Source organism: Excalfactoria chinensis, chromosome 4 (genome assembly GCF_039878825.1).
Source record: "Excalfactoria chinensis isolate bCotChi1 chromosome 4, bCotChi1.hap2, whole genome shotgun sequence".
In the NCBI taxonomy this organism is placed as follows: Eukaryota; Metazoa; Chordata; class Aves; order Galliformes; family Phasianidae; genus Excalfactoria; species Excalfactoria chinensis.
In genome coordinates, this window is record NC_092828.1 from 80,907,245 (window position 1) to 80,923,242 (window position 15,998).

The window sequence follows — 15,998 nt, forward strand, 5'->3', positions numbered from 1 at the left end:
CCTCCTGCGTGTCACCAACATCACTTTCTTCCCCTTCGGTGCTCCCATGACAGCTCAGACTCTTACCCTGCCTGCACCCCTTCCATCTCCCGTCCTGTGTGTGCAGCAGGAGAGGGCTCTGACACCCTCAGCTCTTCCAACACATGTACATCTCTGCTCAGTTTCATGTTTGTTTTGCACTCCAACCACTCCACTGTTCCTCCAGGACTCTTGCTGCCATGGCTGCTACACTAGAAGGGAGCGATGTGATGTTTCATTCCTACTGAAAGCTGCTGGAAGCAGGCACAACCCCACTAGAAGACCCGTACAGGGATGAGCCCTTTCTGCTGCCCTGTGACGCTTGGTGTAAGGCACTGATTACAAAAAAAATCATCCAGAAAGGCCTGCAATAGAATTCCTCAAGAGCTGCACAAAGGTCTCCAGGCAAAACCAGGGCCTGAAAAGGATCTTTATGTTGGGAATGGAGTCAATTGATTGCCACTTGTCCAGCTGGTAGCATTCAGCCCAGGATCACAAGCAGCCCAGCCACTCCCAGCATTGCTACCCCTCTCCCCCTAGAGCTCCTTCCCAAACTGCTCTGCAGTTTTTCTTTCTAACGCTATCAGTCACCAAACCAGTGCTTATCACTGCGTGTAAGCTTATCACCTTCATTACGTTATCTATAGAACCAAAAGAGCCAAGAGCATCACAAATTCCAGCTCTCACTGTGATATCTCTATAAAAACTTGCCTGTAAGAATTACCTCTTCCAGAAACTGCCCACAGCAATCATAGCCCCAATCCAAATCTGAATGCAGTGTTTGCAATAATAATCAAACGTTCAGCAAACATCATTAGAACTAACTTGCCAGTGAACAGAAATAATTATCAGATAATTGCTTTATGGACAACCAAGCAAGGAAATTAGGGATAGCATATTCTCCATGCTAAGCAGGGAAACACATTCAGGGAAACAGGAGCACCTGGAGACAAAGGGGCTCATTGAGGGCCCTCAGAGGGAGGGCTGACATGCTTGTTTGACCCTGTGCCAAGCTGCTGCTCCTTGTGCAGGGGACTGAGAACCAAGCTCTGGGGGATTTGGCCTTCCCTAAGGCCAGGGGTTGGATTCACAGCCAACTGCTGTGGCTTGCTGGCACAGCAAAGCATCTCGTGGCCCTGCTGCCTGTGCTTATGCTGCTCCGTGCCACTGGAGCTGCTTCCCCACGTGCTTGGCTCTCAGCTAGGACTCACACCCATACCAGCCCCTAGCTAGGAACTTCAGCAGACCTTTAGCACACTTGATCTCTACAAGCCCAAGCTAGGTGGAGAGAAATCAGCCGGGGTGAGGCTCCTCCATCCCCTTCACCTGGCCCCAGCCCGCTCCAAGCCAGTGGGATTTTGCTTGTTTTGAGTGACGCTTTGCTGAGGCACCGCCAGAGTCCTTTCTCTCCTTCGGAAGCACAGCTTTCACGAAGCACCGAAGGGGGCTCGATTCGCTAGCACCCGCCCCCGAGTCCATTCCAGCGACCCGCAGCTCCGGCACATCCCGGCAGCTCACCGCCCCCTGCGGGCCGCAGGGCTCTCCTGCTCCACTCCCCGGGGCACACCGGCAGCGATCAGCCGGGTTGTGCAGGGGAGGACATCCGTATCTACGGCGTTCCGAGGTTTTGAGTCAAATTTAATTACCTTCCTTTCCCCCCCGCCCCCAATCTCTGCCTGTCCCTGATTAAAACAAACAACCCCAAGCAGAGTGTTTGTGATAGGAATCGTGTCTGAACCTAATTAAAACCCACCGCTCGTCACCAGACGCCTGGCAGCCGGTGTGGGCCTGGCGCAGGGCACGCGGCGATGCAACGGCCGCTCCCAGCTGCTGATGAACTGCACAGTGCCATCCCTTGTCCTGCGGGCTGCCTGTGTGGAGGGAACCGGGGGTTGGGAATGTGCAGATCTCAGTTAGCTCTGGTGATAATGAAATGGGTTAATGAACAAACTCACGAGACAGGGTTATTTTGGGGTGTTGCTAAGCATGATGGCAACGAGATGTCCCCTCCAGCTCCCTTGTCCTTATAGCACTGGGCTGCTTGGGCCCTCCCAGCTCAGTGGGGGCTCTGGGGAAAGAGTTCCATTTGGTGAGCCCTGTTGCACAGCAACAAATCCTGCACTGAGAGCTGCTCAGAGCCCTGGTTTGTGGTATCTCTGTGGAGACCTCCCTGTGTGGTGAGCAGTGGCCCTGGGGAACTCCTGACATCTGCCTGTCGTGGTGCTGGCTAATGGAAAACTGAGGCAGAAGATTGCTGGTGGCTTTCAGAAGAGATGTTTGTGAGCCCAGCATCCATCAGCTCCAATGCAGCTGTGAACTCTAGGGAGGGCCCAGGAAGCAGTGCACTGTGGGATGAGCTTTACCCTGTTGAAACCCCCCCCCCTCCCCCCCCATCACAGTGCCCAGAGGACAGTGCGCTCTGCCCCACACAACCCCTGGCTTTCTCTGCACTTCTTTCATAAAGAATCCCCATGTTGCCTCTTCCCAATATTTATCCACCTATGGCCTGAGCAGAGTCAAGAGCTCCTGAAGTCCACCAGATTGCTCCTTCCCTTGGGGACCCACTCCCTGCTGTGTGCAGGAGCTGTGCAGGGGTAAGCCAGCATAGCTGAAGAGTGCCCCAGCGCCTGCAGCCCATTCTCATCCTACCCACTGTACTTGTTCCAGTGTCAATGAACTTCCTAAATTAGTCCTCTTTCATATTGTTTCAAATCAATGGGTCCTGGCGGCACCATATACAAAGGGCTGGTTTTGGTATTTTAGTTGGGAGAGTCCTGAGGGGGAGCTGAGCTCATTAATTAAATACATTTAATCAATCTGGCCCACAAGGGCACTGGTTATTTATTCATCAGAGGCTGCACAGTGCAAACCCGGTGATCTGAAAGGCAGTAAATAAACATGTAAATGAAAAGCTGAGACAGCAGTGCTTAGTGGTGCCTGGGAGGCTCTGAAGTGTGGGTCAGCTAATAGGGGATCATAGGTTTAATTGAACAAAACCCAACAGGAAGTGTCCCCCCAGTGAACAGCACCTGCACTGCGGGGGAATGGAGCTGCACAGTGCCCAGGAGAGGGAGCAGGTGGGGCCATCAGATCACTGCCAAGGAGCCCATCACTGCAAAGTTAACTGTGATGGCAGTCCTGAAGGAGCTGGGGAAAAGGGAGATTTCAACCCATGGAAGTGAAAACAAAGGAAGGAATATGCCCCTTCTCAGCTCATTCTTGTGCAATTATCCTCTGCTCTTTGCAAAGTGCCATGGGAGCCAAGCTGGCAGGAAGCAGATGAGCTTCTTCCAGGTCTATACAAACCCTGGCTTTACTGTTGCTGAAAATTAAAGTTTCTTCAATATCTTCTTGAATGCAAAGAGTTGCAAGTTAGCACAGAATAAAACACTGACTGTCAGAATGGGACACTTAAATGTTGGATCCAGTGGGTTTACCATCTCTCACAGTTTGCCAGAAAAGTAAGTCTTTGGTGATGGAGCTTGGAAAGAACATCTGAAGAACAGGAGCAGAACTGCACAGAGAGGAGATGCAGGGGGAGGCTCAGAGCAGTGTGGGGGATCAAGGCCTGAGCTGGCACAGCAAGGAATCCTGGAGCAGGGGTTCTGCTCCCCAGGATCTGGCCCACTGGTTGTGGGGAGCAGGGAGGTGTGTGGGGAGGGGATAGGAGGGAGGGTGTAGTGATGCTGTGGGTGGTCTGCAAGCCAGACTGCAGAGGGGAAAGGCCACGCACAGTGAGGATGGGTATTGAGGATGCTGAGGTGAAGGGAGGGGAACTGGATTAGCTTCCTCATCATCATAAATGAATATGCAAAGAAGGAGAGAACTGTTTTCCCACCACAGCTCGCTCTGTCTGTGGGAACCCTTCTGACATGTGTCAGCAGTGAGTGGATGGATGGTGGCATGGGCTGGGCTCAGCCAACCCCACAGCCCTGCAGCCCCAGCCCTGCTGGGATCCCATCAGCCCATCCTACAACCATAAGACTTCTGTTGCACCATGATGGGCTCTGCAGCGCTGGGGTTTCCCTCCTGCATTCTGGGAAGTGTGAAATGAAGACAGAATGTGAGGAATTTAAACTGTTAAATAGTTTCAACCATAAAGACTTTAAAAAATGGGTTCAGTTCCAGGTTCTGGTCTAACCCAGCATTTTTGCAAGCTGGTTTCTACCCCTGAGTCCCAGATTTGCAGTGATTCATGACCTCACTGCTTTTGAGCTAGCACCATGGACTTGCTTGTGGTGGATGGGTTTATACCAGACTCATTCCCATGAAGATGCATCCCTATCCAGAAATGAAATACTTTGATCATACATCCCAAGTCTCTGGCTGGCCCATTAATCTCTGTGCTTGCCCAACAGAAGTGCAGGAGCACAAGGAACAATAACTACAATCTTTTGCACATTTTTCCTCCAAGTATCTCGAGGCACAAACACATCCTTTGGAGATGCTATGGGCAGGGAGCGTGGAGGAGTCTCCATCCACGCGTGACACACAGTAAACCATGAGCATAACAACACCTGTTACAGCAGCAAAGTGCAGCAGCTCTGCCCCATTACAGAGACAACAAAACACGTTCTCTTAATGGAGTGCATTTCAGAAATACCTGAACAGAAAATCCATAGGCTTGGAAATGAACGCATTTGTCCTTTTGCTGTCTTTACGGTTAGCCAAAGGAGTGCACATCTTCTCTGGGGGCTGCATGCAGGAAGACAGATGGTGAGAGTAACTCCACTTGTCAGTCCCTGGGGATGTGCAGAGGAATCAGTATTTGGCATCTGATTTAGCTCTGCTGCCTCCTCGAGTCACCGCTGTCCGAGCCACTGAGAGATGTATGGGCTTCGGAGACAGTTAAATTAAACAGCACTAAAAAGAAGGGTGTGCGCTCACCCCTTCCAAAATGCCAGCTGCCAGCCTGTAATGAAGATCCAATGAATTTTGCTTACTGCTCTGAATTTGAATGCCTCCCTCCCTTCTTTTAGTAGTTCAGAATCAAACGGGCCCAGGAGAGGGTGAAGGATTCAAAAACTATGGGAATTCCCAGACAGGTCTGCTGGGGGCCAGAGGGAAGGAAAGGGATGGATGGGCTGCTCTGCTATGCCCAGTGTGTGGCCTTTGGGAAATGGGCAGTGCTGGGGAGCTGGGGGCTGTGGGGGACTTCACTGTGTTCACTGGAGAGGGGACACTTAGGAAGCAGAAACACTGGGGGAGGAGGAGAAGGCAGACATTCCAGGAGCCTCCACATCTGTATGGAGATGGAGTGGGGTCCAAGTGGTAATACATCCCAGATGAGTCTGGGGAAAGTGCTTGAGCAGAGCATGAGTCATTGCGGAGGGGAGAGCAGCAGCTCTTTGATAAGAGGCAAGGCAGTTTCACACTGCTATTTAATCTTCATCTGCAGGCTGTGCCAGCTGAGAGACTTGCACGATGGTCCCCTGGGCACTCTGGCATGCAGATCTCACCTTGGCTACTGGTCTGGGGTGTGCATTATTCTGGAGATGGGGAGGGGAGCTGCAGTGCTTTGCAGGGTGTGGGACGGGCAGAGGGCTCCCCAGGGTCCTGCTCCCATTCGGACTCATCTCACCCATAGTGCCACGAGGAGCTGCAGTTAATGGAGCTGATCTGACATCAGGCTGGTACAGGCCCTGGGGTTATGCCACTGAAGAAGTCTGTGTCATCTGAAAACCAGCCTATATCAGCTGTGTTCCCTCTCCAGTCTCACCATTCTTTGGCCATTTCACAGGCCTTTCTTGAATTACTATGCCCGAAAATGCTTTCCCTGCTGTGCCCTCAGGGCTTCACAGCCTGTCCTCCATCTACCCTAGGACTGCTAATGCTGCTGCAGATCCTCCAGGCAATGTTTGACTCGTCCATCCTGAGGTCACTGCAGATCTCACACCCTCTATGCTGTCCTTCCCCTTCCGCTCTTCTGCACGTGTCTGTTCCAAAGGGCAAAACACTGCAACTGTTCCTGTTGGGCTTTGCTTTGCTTTTCTTCTATTTCTCAGGACCATTTCAAATTCTAATCCCATATCTGTGTCCTCCTTGCTTCATCTCATATGCAAAATAAACAGGCAGGCTCTCATGCTGTCAACTGAACCATTAATGAATGCACGAGCCCACAGCCAGCCCTGTAACACTGCAGCCTGACAGCCAACACCAGTCCCCTTGCCATGAGCATGGGATGCAGGAGGGGAGCACCCTGCTCCCAATCACTTCAGTTTTTCTCTTGCTTGCTTATGAGTGTGTCAGGAGAGGCAACATCAAAAGGCACTAAAGACAAAATATAGGACAACTTCTGCTTCTCTCTATCCATAAGGATGCTGCTTTGTCATAAAAAGAAACACGGGCTGGTCTGACATGATTTGTTCTTGAGAAAACTGCGTTGACTGTTCTGATTGCCTTGTTATCTCCCCACTGCTTACAAGCTTCTCTTAGAATTTGTTGGGTGTATTTCTCTGCCCTGTGAGACGAGCTGCCTGGTGCACCCCTGCACAGCACACCCTGTTGGTGGGGGGTGGGGGGACAGCTCCTGACACCCCCGTTCCTTAACTCCTCACCTCCAGGAGATCTGGGAGCCTTCTGGGAGTGCTCATGGGCTGATGGGTTGCGAATAGATGGAAAAGGGTAAAAAGGTCCCGTTCCAAGCTCCTGCGATGGTCGCCAGCTCCCCACCACTGCGGGGCCAGGAAGGAGGATTGGGGGGGGGGGGGGTCGGTGCGGGGCCGGGCGCTGCCGCGCGGGGGCAGACACAGACCGCGGAGGCGGTGGAGAGGCTGGAGAGGCGGGGGCCACACGGCGCTCTGCTCTGCGCTGCTCCGCCGAGCGGGTGCGTCTGGGGCTCACCATAGAGCAGTGACCTCATTGCAAAGTGACTTCTGAAATCAAATCGATACGAGGCTAAAAAGGAAAAAAAAAAAAAAAAAAAAAAAAAAAAAAAAGACAAACCAACAGCTGAAGATGAAGGGCTGCCTGCGGTTTCACAGGGCTGAGCTGTGTACCTTGTGGGGCAGTGGGCAGTGGGGAGGTGTCGTGTTCTGGGTGGGATTTCTGTCTGGTTCCCTCCCGGTGCTGCAGCCAGGCTGTGGGGGTGTCCCTGTCTGCAGGTTGTAGTAATACACCTTCAAGGGATGGGGCTGCAGGTGAGAGCTCTGAAGTGCCATCAGGATCAGGCACTGCCAGATCATCCCCCATCAGAGGAGCCATGTCAGAGCAACCCTTCAGAAGTGCTGTGCCCCGGCCCATATGTTTCTGTCTGGGTCCCTCTCTTCTAGTTACAGCACTACAGACAGCTGGTGACACTGGGACCTTTGTTCCCGACGTGTGGCACCCGCCTGCAGCCTGCATCCTGCCTGGGATGTGCCATGGTTGCCGAGGTGATGGCTGGGATGTGCTAAACAGAAGGGAATGGTGGTTACGCCAGCTGGGAAAGGGCATAATGAATTTTGTTTCACATTTATTGAAGCACAAATTAACACAAGAAACAGCTTCCTTGTGTACAAACATGAAATTGAGCCCCTTTGGGCTGTGCCAGTCCTCCCTGGATGCAGACAATGGGTGTTAGCAAACAATCCTCACCGCTGCTTGAGCCAAGCTGTGGGTTGTCCATGGAAATGCATGTTTGCTTTAGGAGATGAGTATCAGGGTGTACAGGAGGACTGCTAGGCCAGGCACAGCGCTGAGTGCAGCTGGCTGCAGGGAGCTGATGGGCCCCAGGCATGCTGGGCAAGGAGCTGGGCCCAGCAAACAGATGGGTGGAGGTGCTGGAGCAGCAGAGCCCCTGGGATGGGGCTGAGCACAGAGCTGAGCAGCAGCCAGCTCTCACAGGACAGCCTGTGTCAGCAAGAGGCCCAGCACCAGGTCTCTGCCTTTGTGTGCACCAGTGTTTCTGGCTCACAGCACCGATTTCCAGCAGAAGTTAATATCCCCATAGAAATCTTTCATGATTCCCTGGGTGCTCCCCCATCTCTTGCTCTGTGTGTTTGCAGCTGCAGCTGACTGGGCTGCTGTACTCTGGTGGGGCAGGGGCAGCATTAGGGTGAAGTGTGCAGGGGGAGTTTTCTCCCACCTCTTCTCTGCTTTTGTGGCAAAGACAGACCCTGGGAAGCAGCTCTGAGCGCTCTGGAAAATAAATGTCAGATGGATTTACTGCAGAGCAGTACCTTGGGGTGAGCTGTACACCTATGGGGCTGTTCCTTCTCTGTGTTGAGGTGACAACCCAGAACAACCTGGCAGGAGTTGAGAGTGGGTATGGGGAGCCGAGGGCAACAACTTCACTCACTCACAGATAGAATTGCATAGGTAGACCTTCAGGGACAGGAGAGACAATGTATAATGGTCTGAGCTGTGAGGAGGGGTGGGCCTGAGTGGGCTGAGCAATGCAAAGTGTTCCCATGTACTCATCCTGCCCAGTTCCCATCACCCTGCTCCCAGGCTGTCCCATCAGGGGAGGAATGAGGAACCCCTCATGGACATTTGAAGTGTATACAGGAAAACACCTCCAATTTCTGCAGCAGGAAATGAAAGCAGGGTGAGTTGAGTGGCTCAGGGGTCCCTGGGAGCATCCCCAGCCCACAGCTCAGTACAGAAGGAAGGTGCTCATCCTCAGCTGGGGGAAGAAAGGAAGATACTTGCTTGACTCAGAGAGTCTGTGCTGTGTGCTGCATTTCCTGAGCTCAGCAGCTCCCTCCTCTGCTAGCCCAGGACCCAGCGGGTCCCTGCAGGATAGGGCTACGGGCCCTATGGAAGGGCCCGGGAGGAGGAGGAGGATGGCAAGGAAGACAGGGGCACGGCACCTCTCCCCACCCCCCTTCTTCATCAGCAATGAACACATGCACAAACGGCCACCGCTATGAAATATATACTTATAACAATCATAATTATTATTCTTTCACCAATTTTCTCTTCCGCAAATGGAGCCTGGCAGAGACTACAGAGCAGGCAAAACTGCTAAAGCTGAAAGTAATGGTGCCCCCAGGACGAATAAAATGCATACTTCAAACCAGCAGATGCTGCTGAAAGCCCCAGTGCAGGAAATATCTGCAGAATGAATCTAGGGTTTTATGGAACTCGGTGTGCAGGTTTTATACGAAAGTTTCACCGGCCCAGGAGGGAAAGGAAGGGAGGTGCAGGGGCTGGCACCAGGGGCTGGGTCTGACTGGGTAGAAGGGCTGTGCCATGGGTGGTGGTGGGAACCAGCAGGTTTGAAAGTTCAGATCAAAGCATCACATAGAGTGGAAATGAAACCTCGTGTCTGATTTGAGGAGCTCATGGGAGAAGAAGAAAGAAAGCAGAGGTGCAGTGCCCTGAGGGCCAGGAAAGCTCTGCCAAAGAGCCAGGAAGGATCTGTGCCATTTACCTTAAGGTTTTCCTTCCAGGGTTACCTGGGGCCGAGTAGGGCAGTGAGCCCCTCAGCCTTGATGAGTGGCAGTCCTGTCCCTGTGGCCTCTGGGTCTCTTCAGCCCTAATTAGAAATGCAGGCAGTTTTCTGTGCACTGGTTCCTCCAAAACAGCCAAACAGGAACCAGAGCTGCGATGACACCCTAGGAAGAGCTGTGAGGTTGCACTGTACTGCCAGGGTCTGTGCTGCCTGCTCAGGACGCTGGGCAAGGAAGGAGGGGGCTGCTGGAGGAGGGGGACAGGAGAAATGCATGTGGAGAGCATCCTCAGTGAGAAATCGGTGACCTCTGCCCATTTCACACATCCCTACTCACAATTTCAGTCTCAGCACATGTAGTGAATATATACACTCTACATACTCTACCTGTAACCCTGATGTGGGCACTCCCAGCCAGACTCACACTCAGAGATGGATGGTCTGTATGTAAAGAACAGACAGTATTTACATGGCCACAACTGGTGGTGCTGCCCCATGCCAGAAAAAGTAAAATACAGAAAACAAGTTTTCTGTCCCTCAAAGCCTTCAAACTTTGCCTGGAAGAGCTCAGGTAATTCAGCAACAACTGGAACAAAGGCATTCCTGCATGTGCTTCTGAGGTTTGGCACATGTCTTGTAGTTCCAGGGTCTTTTTATTTATTTTTTTAATAGCATGTCATAAAATAATGTTCTATGTTCTATATACTTTCATGGTTGGCAGGAGAGCAGCAGAGGGCAGTGAGCAGCAGAGGCTGGCTAGGGAGTGGGGCTGGGAGCCTGCAGTGGGGCAGCATGTGTGGGTTCCTGGGGCAGTGCTGTGGTACAGGGCAAGGGGGAGCACTGGGGACTCTGGTACTGGAGAGTGAGGGATGTCTGCAAGGGAAGTGCACCAAGGGAAAGCCATACACAGCTGGGGAGGGAGGCATCTCCTCCTGCTGGGGCACCCAGTAGTGCAGAGGTCCATTTGTTCACTCATTGAGTTGCTGTGTTATTAATAGTGAGAAAAGTGAGGGTACACAGCATGTTGTAACCCAGTGCTCTCAGCATGGCCCCAGGTATGCAGATATTCACTGAGCAGAGGACTCAGCTCCCATTTCCCTGTCCCCATGTTCCTCATGCCCTGTGCTCAGTGCTCCCAGCCCTACTGCCGCGAGCTGAGCAGATGCACCTACTGTTATGGGCAGGGCATGGTGCAGAGCCAGTGCCAAGCTGAAGCCAAGCCCTTGGCTTCCACACGGGGCTCATTAGATGCTTAATTTTAAGATGCTCGCTAACTTTATGGATTCTTTTATGGCCATGCATGAAAACTTGCCTGTGGTCTCTGAAGGCGTCTCGGGGCTGGAGCTGTGGGTGATGGAGCATGGCGTGCCGGGGCCTGTGGCACTGTGGGTGGTGGAGAGGGGTGGTGGGGGCTGCAGGGTGAGTGAGGTTGGGCACGGCCTCCTCACAGCATGTTCCTGCAGCCCGGCCAAGCTGCAGGTAACAGCTCTGCTTTGGTCCCTGTCCTGGAGCAGCTCCGAGCCTTTGATTTCAGACTTGTCCGGGCACTTCTGAAGCCTCCAGGAGGCACATGTAAACATGATGATTAAAAAAGGTGGTTCCAGGGGCTGTGCTAAGGTTAAACATGGCATTGAGACAGTTCAGAGAGAGAGAGGTTCCATGTCTGCAGATAATATTCTTTCTTATCCCTGAGGAGCTAACAGCTGTGGGAAGGGGTCCCAGCTCAGGAGGTGGGATTGATGGGAGCAGAACTGACCCCAAGGGGAGGGCTGGAGCAGAACTTGTGGTTGTGGGCTGATGGGAAGGCACCGTGATTGTTCCACAGGGAAGGAAGGAGCAATTTTTAGATAAAATGATAGGACTGCCTTGACAACCACATTGCTTATTAGTGGGAAAGTTGGAGAATTTTAGAGGGAAGGTGTTATGAAGGTCATTTATTATGGCTGGCAGTTCATAATTGCACCTATGGGTCTCCACCGTGCACAGCTGCTGCTTAAACAGTACCAGGACTCTCTCCATCTAATTCCTGGTGTGGTGTGTAACAACTCATGGATTTCCTCCCAGCAAAATGCACCTGGGCAAGAGAGGTCACTTCATCCTGCCTTCTTTCTTTCCTGTTTCTCACCTCTCGCTTTCCACACCTGATGTGACTTCCACTCTGTGCCATGTTGACCCCATGCAGGTCCCTGGTTGGTGACACCACCGAGGTTATTGGTTGGTGGCATCATGCAGGTTGCTCGCTGCTGGAGCTGCACACTGGAGCCGCTCAGCAAAGCTTTGATTACTGCACTCATTGGGGCCATATTTCTCTCTCCCCACTGGAGATGAACAAGGAAGGGCCAGCTCTTTGCTGAGCATGCACACAGCAAGCTGCAGATCTCTAAAAGCTGGCTGGAGGAGAAAGAGCACTCTGAGCACTCAGGGTCCTCCTCTCTGTTCCCTAATAGGAAGGCTGGGGCCAGAAGTTAATATTCCTCTGGCGCGGTGCCCTGCCTGGGGAGGGTGGCAGGTTCTTGCATTTAATAACTTATTTATCTTTCGTTATTGCAGGAATGATGACAGTTTTCATTATTAAGCTGCTAGGTAATAGTCTGGCCTTTCACAGGAGCTGAATCATCATCCCTCCTTTGCTGACAATCTGATTCAATTACCCAGGAGAGGTGTGACAGGGAGGAAGGGGAGGTGGAGGAGCAGCACCCCACAGCTTCAGGGTTGCCCCATACCAAGGCAGGGCTGGGGGAAGAGGTCTCAGCTCCTCAGGCCTGGGGATTTGGAAGCTACCAGCCCAGGGTGGAATTCTGTGAGTGACTCTGTGCTGGAGGAAGCCGTGGGTGCTCGGGGAAGTGCTGTCCTCATGGAGATCCCTACTGTGCTCAGATGCTCCCCAGTGGTGTGGGTTGAGAGGGGACAGCACAGAGAGTGGTGATCTGGCAGCCGAGGCACTGCTGTGTCCAGCCTCAGGAAGCTGCTGTGGGCTGAAAGCCATTGCACCATGCTTGCTTATGCAGGGCGGCAGCAGCAGCAGTGATATATGCAATCAATTAAATATGACCAATTTTTAATTAGATGAATAAACACGCCTAAAGTTAAATGAGGTCTCTTTATAGAGAAGGAATGCAGCGTGGCACCATGTTAAATGAGAAACTCCTGTAGTTTCCAACTGGGAACTTCCCGGATTCACACTTCTGCAAAGCCTTCTGCTTCCCAGGGCCAATTTACAGCTCTGGTGCCTGCAGCATCAGCTGTGGGTGCACAGGGACCATGCCCCACCCCCAGGGCACATCCCACCTGCAGCCCCACAGCCCCTGGCCTCACTGCTGCAGTGCTCTGCTCCCCCCAAGGCTCTCCCCTCCCAGATGCACACCTTATTAGAATGCTGCCTTACAGGGGAGAAGAAACAGAAGAAAAAGTATAGGCTGGTTTCTAATTATGCCTTGTTTGCTTTCATTTAGAGCTAATTCAGCCCACACAAAAGTTATTCTCCATATTAAAAGAAATATATATTTAAAAAAAAAGCACAGATGCACAGCTTCATTAAAAAAAAGTGGAATGTAGAAACTTACTGCTGTCTACTTCCACCTTTTCCCCTCTGATTAAAACCTATTTGCATTTCAAAATAAACCATCATTAATTTGGACCAAATGTTACCAGGGTCCCTCTTTCTAGTGAGGATAATGAAGCATGTGGCACAGCACAGGAGCTCCTACTCACAAAACTCCGGTCCTGGGCTGGGGGTTGGAGCACAGGACAGGCAGTGCCCTGCTGGGTTGGGGTACCTGGGCAAAGACTTCTCAAAGAGAAGCACAAACTGAGAGTGTACATCACATATTGAGGGCAAAGAATCCCCCAGGGAAGCTTTCAGACCCATGCCTGTACTGATTCCAGCACAGGCACGGAGATCTGGCTGACATCAGGGGTATTTTGTGCAGGCACAGGGATCTGCCAGTACAAGCTGGAGGCCACGGTAGCTTGAGAAGAATAAAACAGCCCCAGGAAATCGGAGCTTATTGCAGGAAACCCAAACACTTGGTAGAATGGAAAGGCATTGCTGAAGGTGAGCAAACTGCTTCAGCCGCCACTGTCAATGCACCCCCTCCTTCTGGTGCAGCAGAGGATGAGAGATATGGAGCCCTGGCTGTGAGCCCACCTGTCCCTGTCCCTAACACAGCCCCTGGCCTTGTGCTGGGCTGGGGTGAGCCCTGACTGGGGCCAGGATGCAGTGGTGGACTAAGAACTGCTCATGGAGGTGGGGACTGCTGGAAATGCAAACACTGCTGGGGACGCAGGCATCAATAGGTGTGTGGGCAGGTAGGATCTCTGCCAAGCAGATAGATCATAATCCCCATTCCTGAAGTTCTCACTCCATTTCCCAGCCTTGCAGAGTTAAGGTGAAGCATGGGGGTTGGAAAAGCCCATGTTTACAGCCTTCCTAAGTTCGAGTGGAACTGGAATGACTGTTTCTGGATTAATTACCCAAAGCTGATCTACAAATGCACAAAAGACAGAGAATCATGTGAGGGGTTCTGAATAGTGCTGCTGGGGCTGGTCAGGGCCGATTGCACGGATGCAGCACCATCTGTGCATTCTGAATGTACTGCCTTCATTGGCAGCTATTGCAGAGGGTCTCTGTTCAGAGTGGGTATCTACCCTCGGGCACACATCCCATAGCTGCTCCTTGTGGGTCACAGGCTGATGCTGTGGCTCCATCTGCACCACATCCTAATCCCTGGGGTGGCCCTGAGGCACATTGCTGTGCCGATTGGGAATGACTGACCCAAAGCTGCCCCCTTCGGGGTTGGGGTTTGGCAGTACTGCAGGGCCTTACTTCCCAGGGGACGGCGGCCAGCCTGCTCCAAGCAGCATTCCAGAGGTATTTACAAGATGTGCACAGAAAATAAATACAAGAAAGGAGAAGTTATTAAAAATAATAAAAGTGGGGAGCTGAGGAATGCCTCGGCAGCCCTGCTGACACCAAGCAGTCAGCCAGGAGAGCAGGATCAAAATTAGGATCTGGACCAGGAGCAGCTCTGTGTTGGTGTCAGGAGTGCAGCAGGCAGCTGCTCCTCCACACCTCCATCTCTCCCAGCTCTGACCCTGCATCCCTTCCCCTTTTTAAGGCTCACGCTCACACGGATACCCCATTCCTGGCACTGGTTCTGCTCAAGGAGTGGTGGGAATGGCTCGAGGAGTGTGCAACTGTGCGGAAACGCTGCGTCAAAGAGAAGGGAAAAAGCAGACTATTAATTAACAGCAAATGTACAGCTAATGGGGCTTTTTTCCCTTCCTAAACAATTCATCAAAATGATTCCATTGAAATTCAGCTGATGGGGCGCTAAGCGCAGCTGGTCCATCCTGCTCTGTTCTTTTTCTGCCCTGGTTAGAACAGAAAGCTGATATTGCAGCCTCAGCTTCGGGATTATCTGCACACTTACGGGATGGAGACAGTGGGAGTGAATAAGTTAGTGCCTTTGCCCCTGCCAGAATGCGGAAGATATAGGGACTGTAAGTAAAAGGGTTACAATACACAAAACTGACATAATGCTCACCCCTTCCTTTATACATGCTCCTTTACTGCCTGCAAGTTCATTTAAATACGGAGCAGAAATCCCGACTGGGCTAGTTTAGGGGCTGTAATAAAGCCAAGCAGAGAGGAAGGCCAAGATGATTATTGGTGATGTAGTTACTGGATATGTCACACTGTTACTGAGTATGCTTGACAGACCCCTAAAATGGCCCTGCTCCACTGAAAAACTGCAGAAAAAAGGAAGGTTGTTAAATTTTTTAGTGTTTTTAAAAATTGCTCTTATATAGAAAGAGAGAAAACAGCTGTTTACGGCTTTAAAGACTTGTTTTTTTCCCTGAGAAGTCACATTGCTTCAGCAACTTAAAGGTACAGAGAAAGGCTAAATGCAGCCTAGTGCACTGCCCAGTGCACAGCTCCTAGTGGGCAGTGACAAACTGAGCCCTGGCTGAGCAGTTGTGGTCAGACTTTGGGCATTGCCTCCATAGGAAATCACAGAATGGTGACTCACCAGGCATGCAGCCCGACACATGTGAGGAAGGAAGTCTGGTGCACCCATTCCAGCTGGGAAACATTTCTTCTCCAACAGAGCAGTGATGCACCGACACAGCTGCCCAGGGAGCAGTGGGGTTACCATCCCCAAAGGTGTTCCAGGACAGGGGAGATGTGGCACTGAGGGATGTGGTGATGGACATAGTGGGGTGGGCTAAGGATCTGAGAGTGCTTTTCCAACCTGAATGATTTTATGGCTCTATGAACCTCCCAGGAGTGTCTGCAGTGTGGAACACCAAGCCCATCCTCTCTGCACAGTGCTGCCTGATCGGTGCCCTGCCCTGAAGGGAATGGAGTTGGAGAGGTGGGGGACGCAGGTGGGCAATGTGCTGGAGACACACTGGCCAATGACCCTCATGATGTTCCCAGCCCCTTCAGAGCAGGGGGATGCCATCCCTCACCTGCCTGGACAGATGTGCACAGGGCAGGATGACAATAACACCAGGCCTTAATTTGTCTTGTGCAATTCCTGGAGAAATGAGAAGCATTAGCCTATTAGGGTTGCTAAGAAACAGGAGCAAGCACCCAACTTAG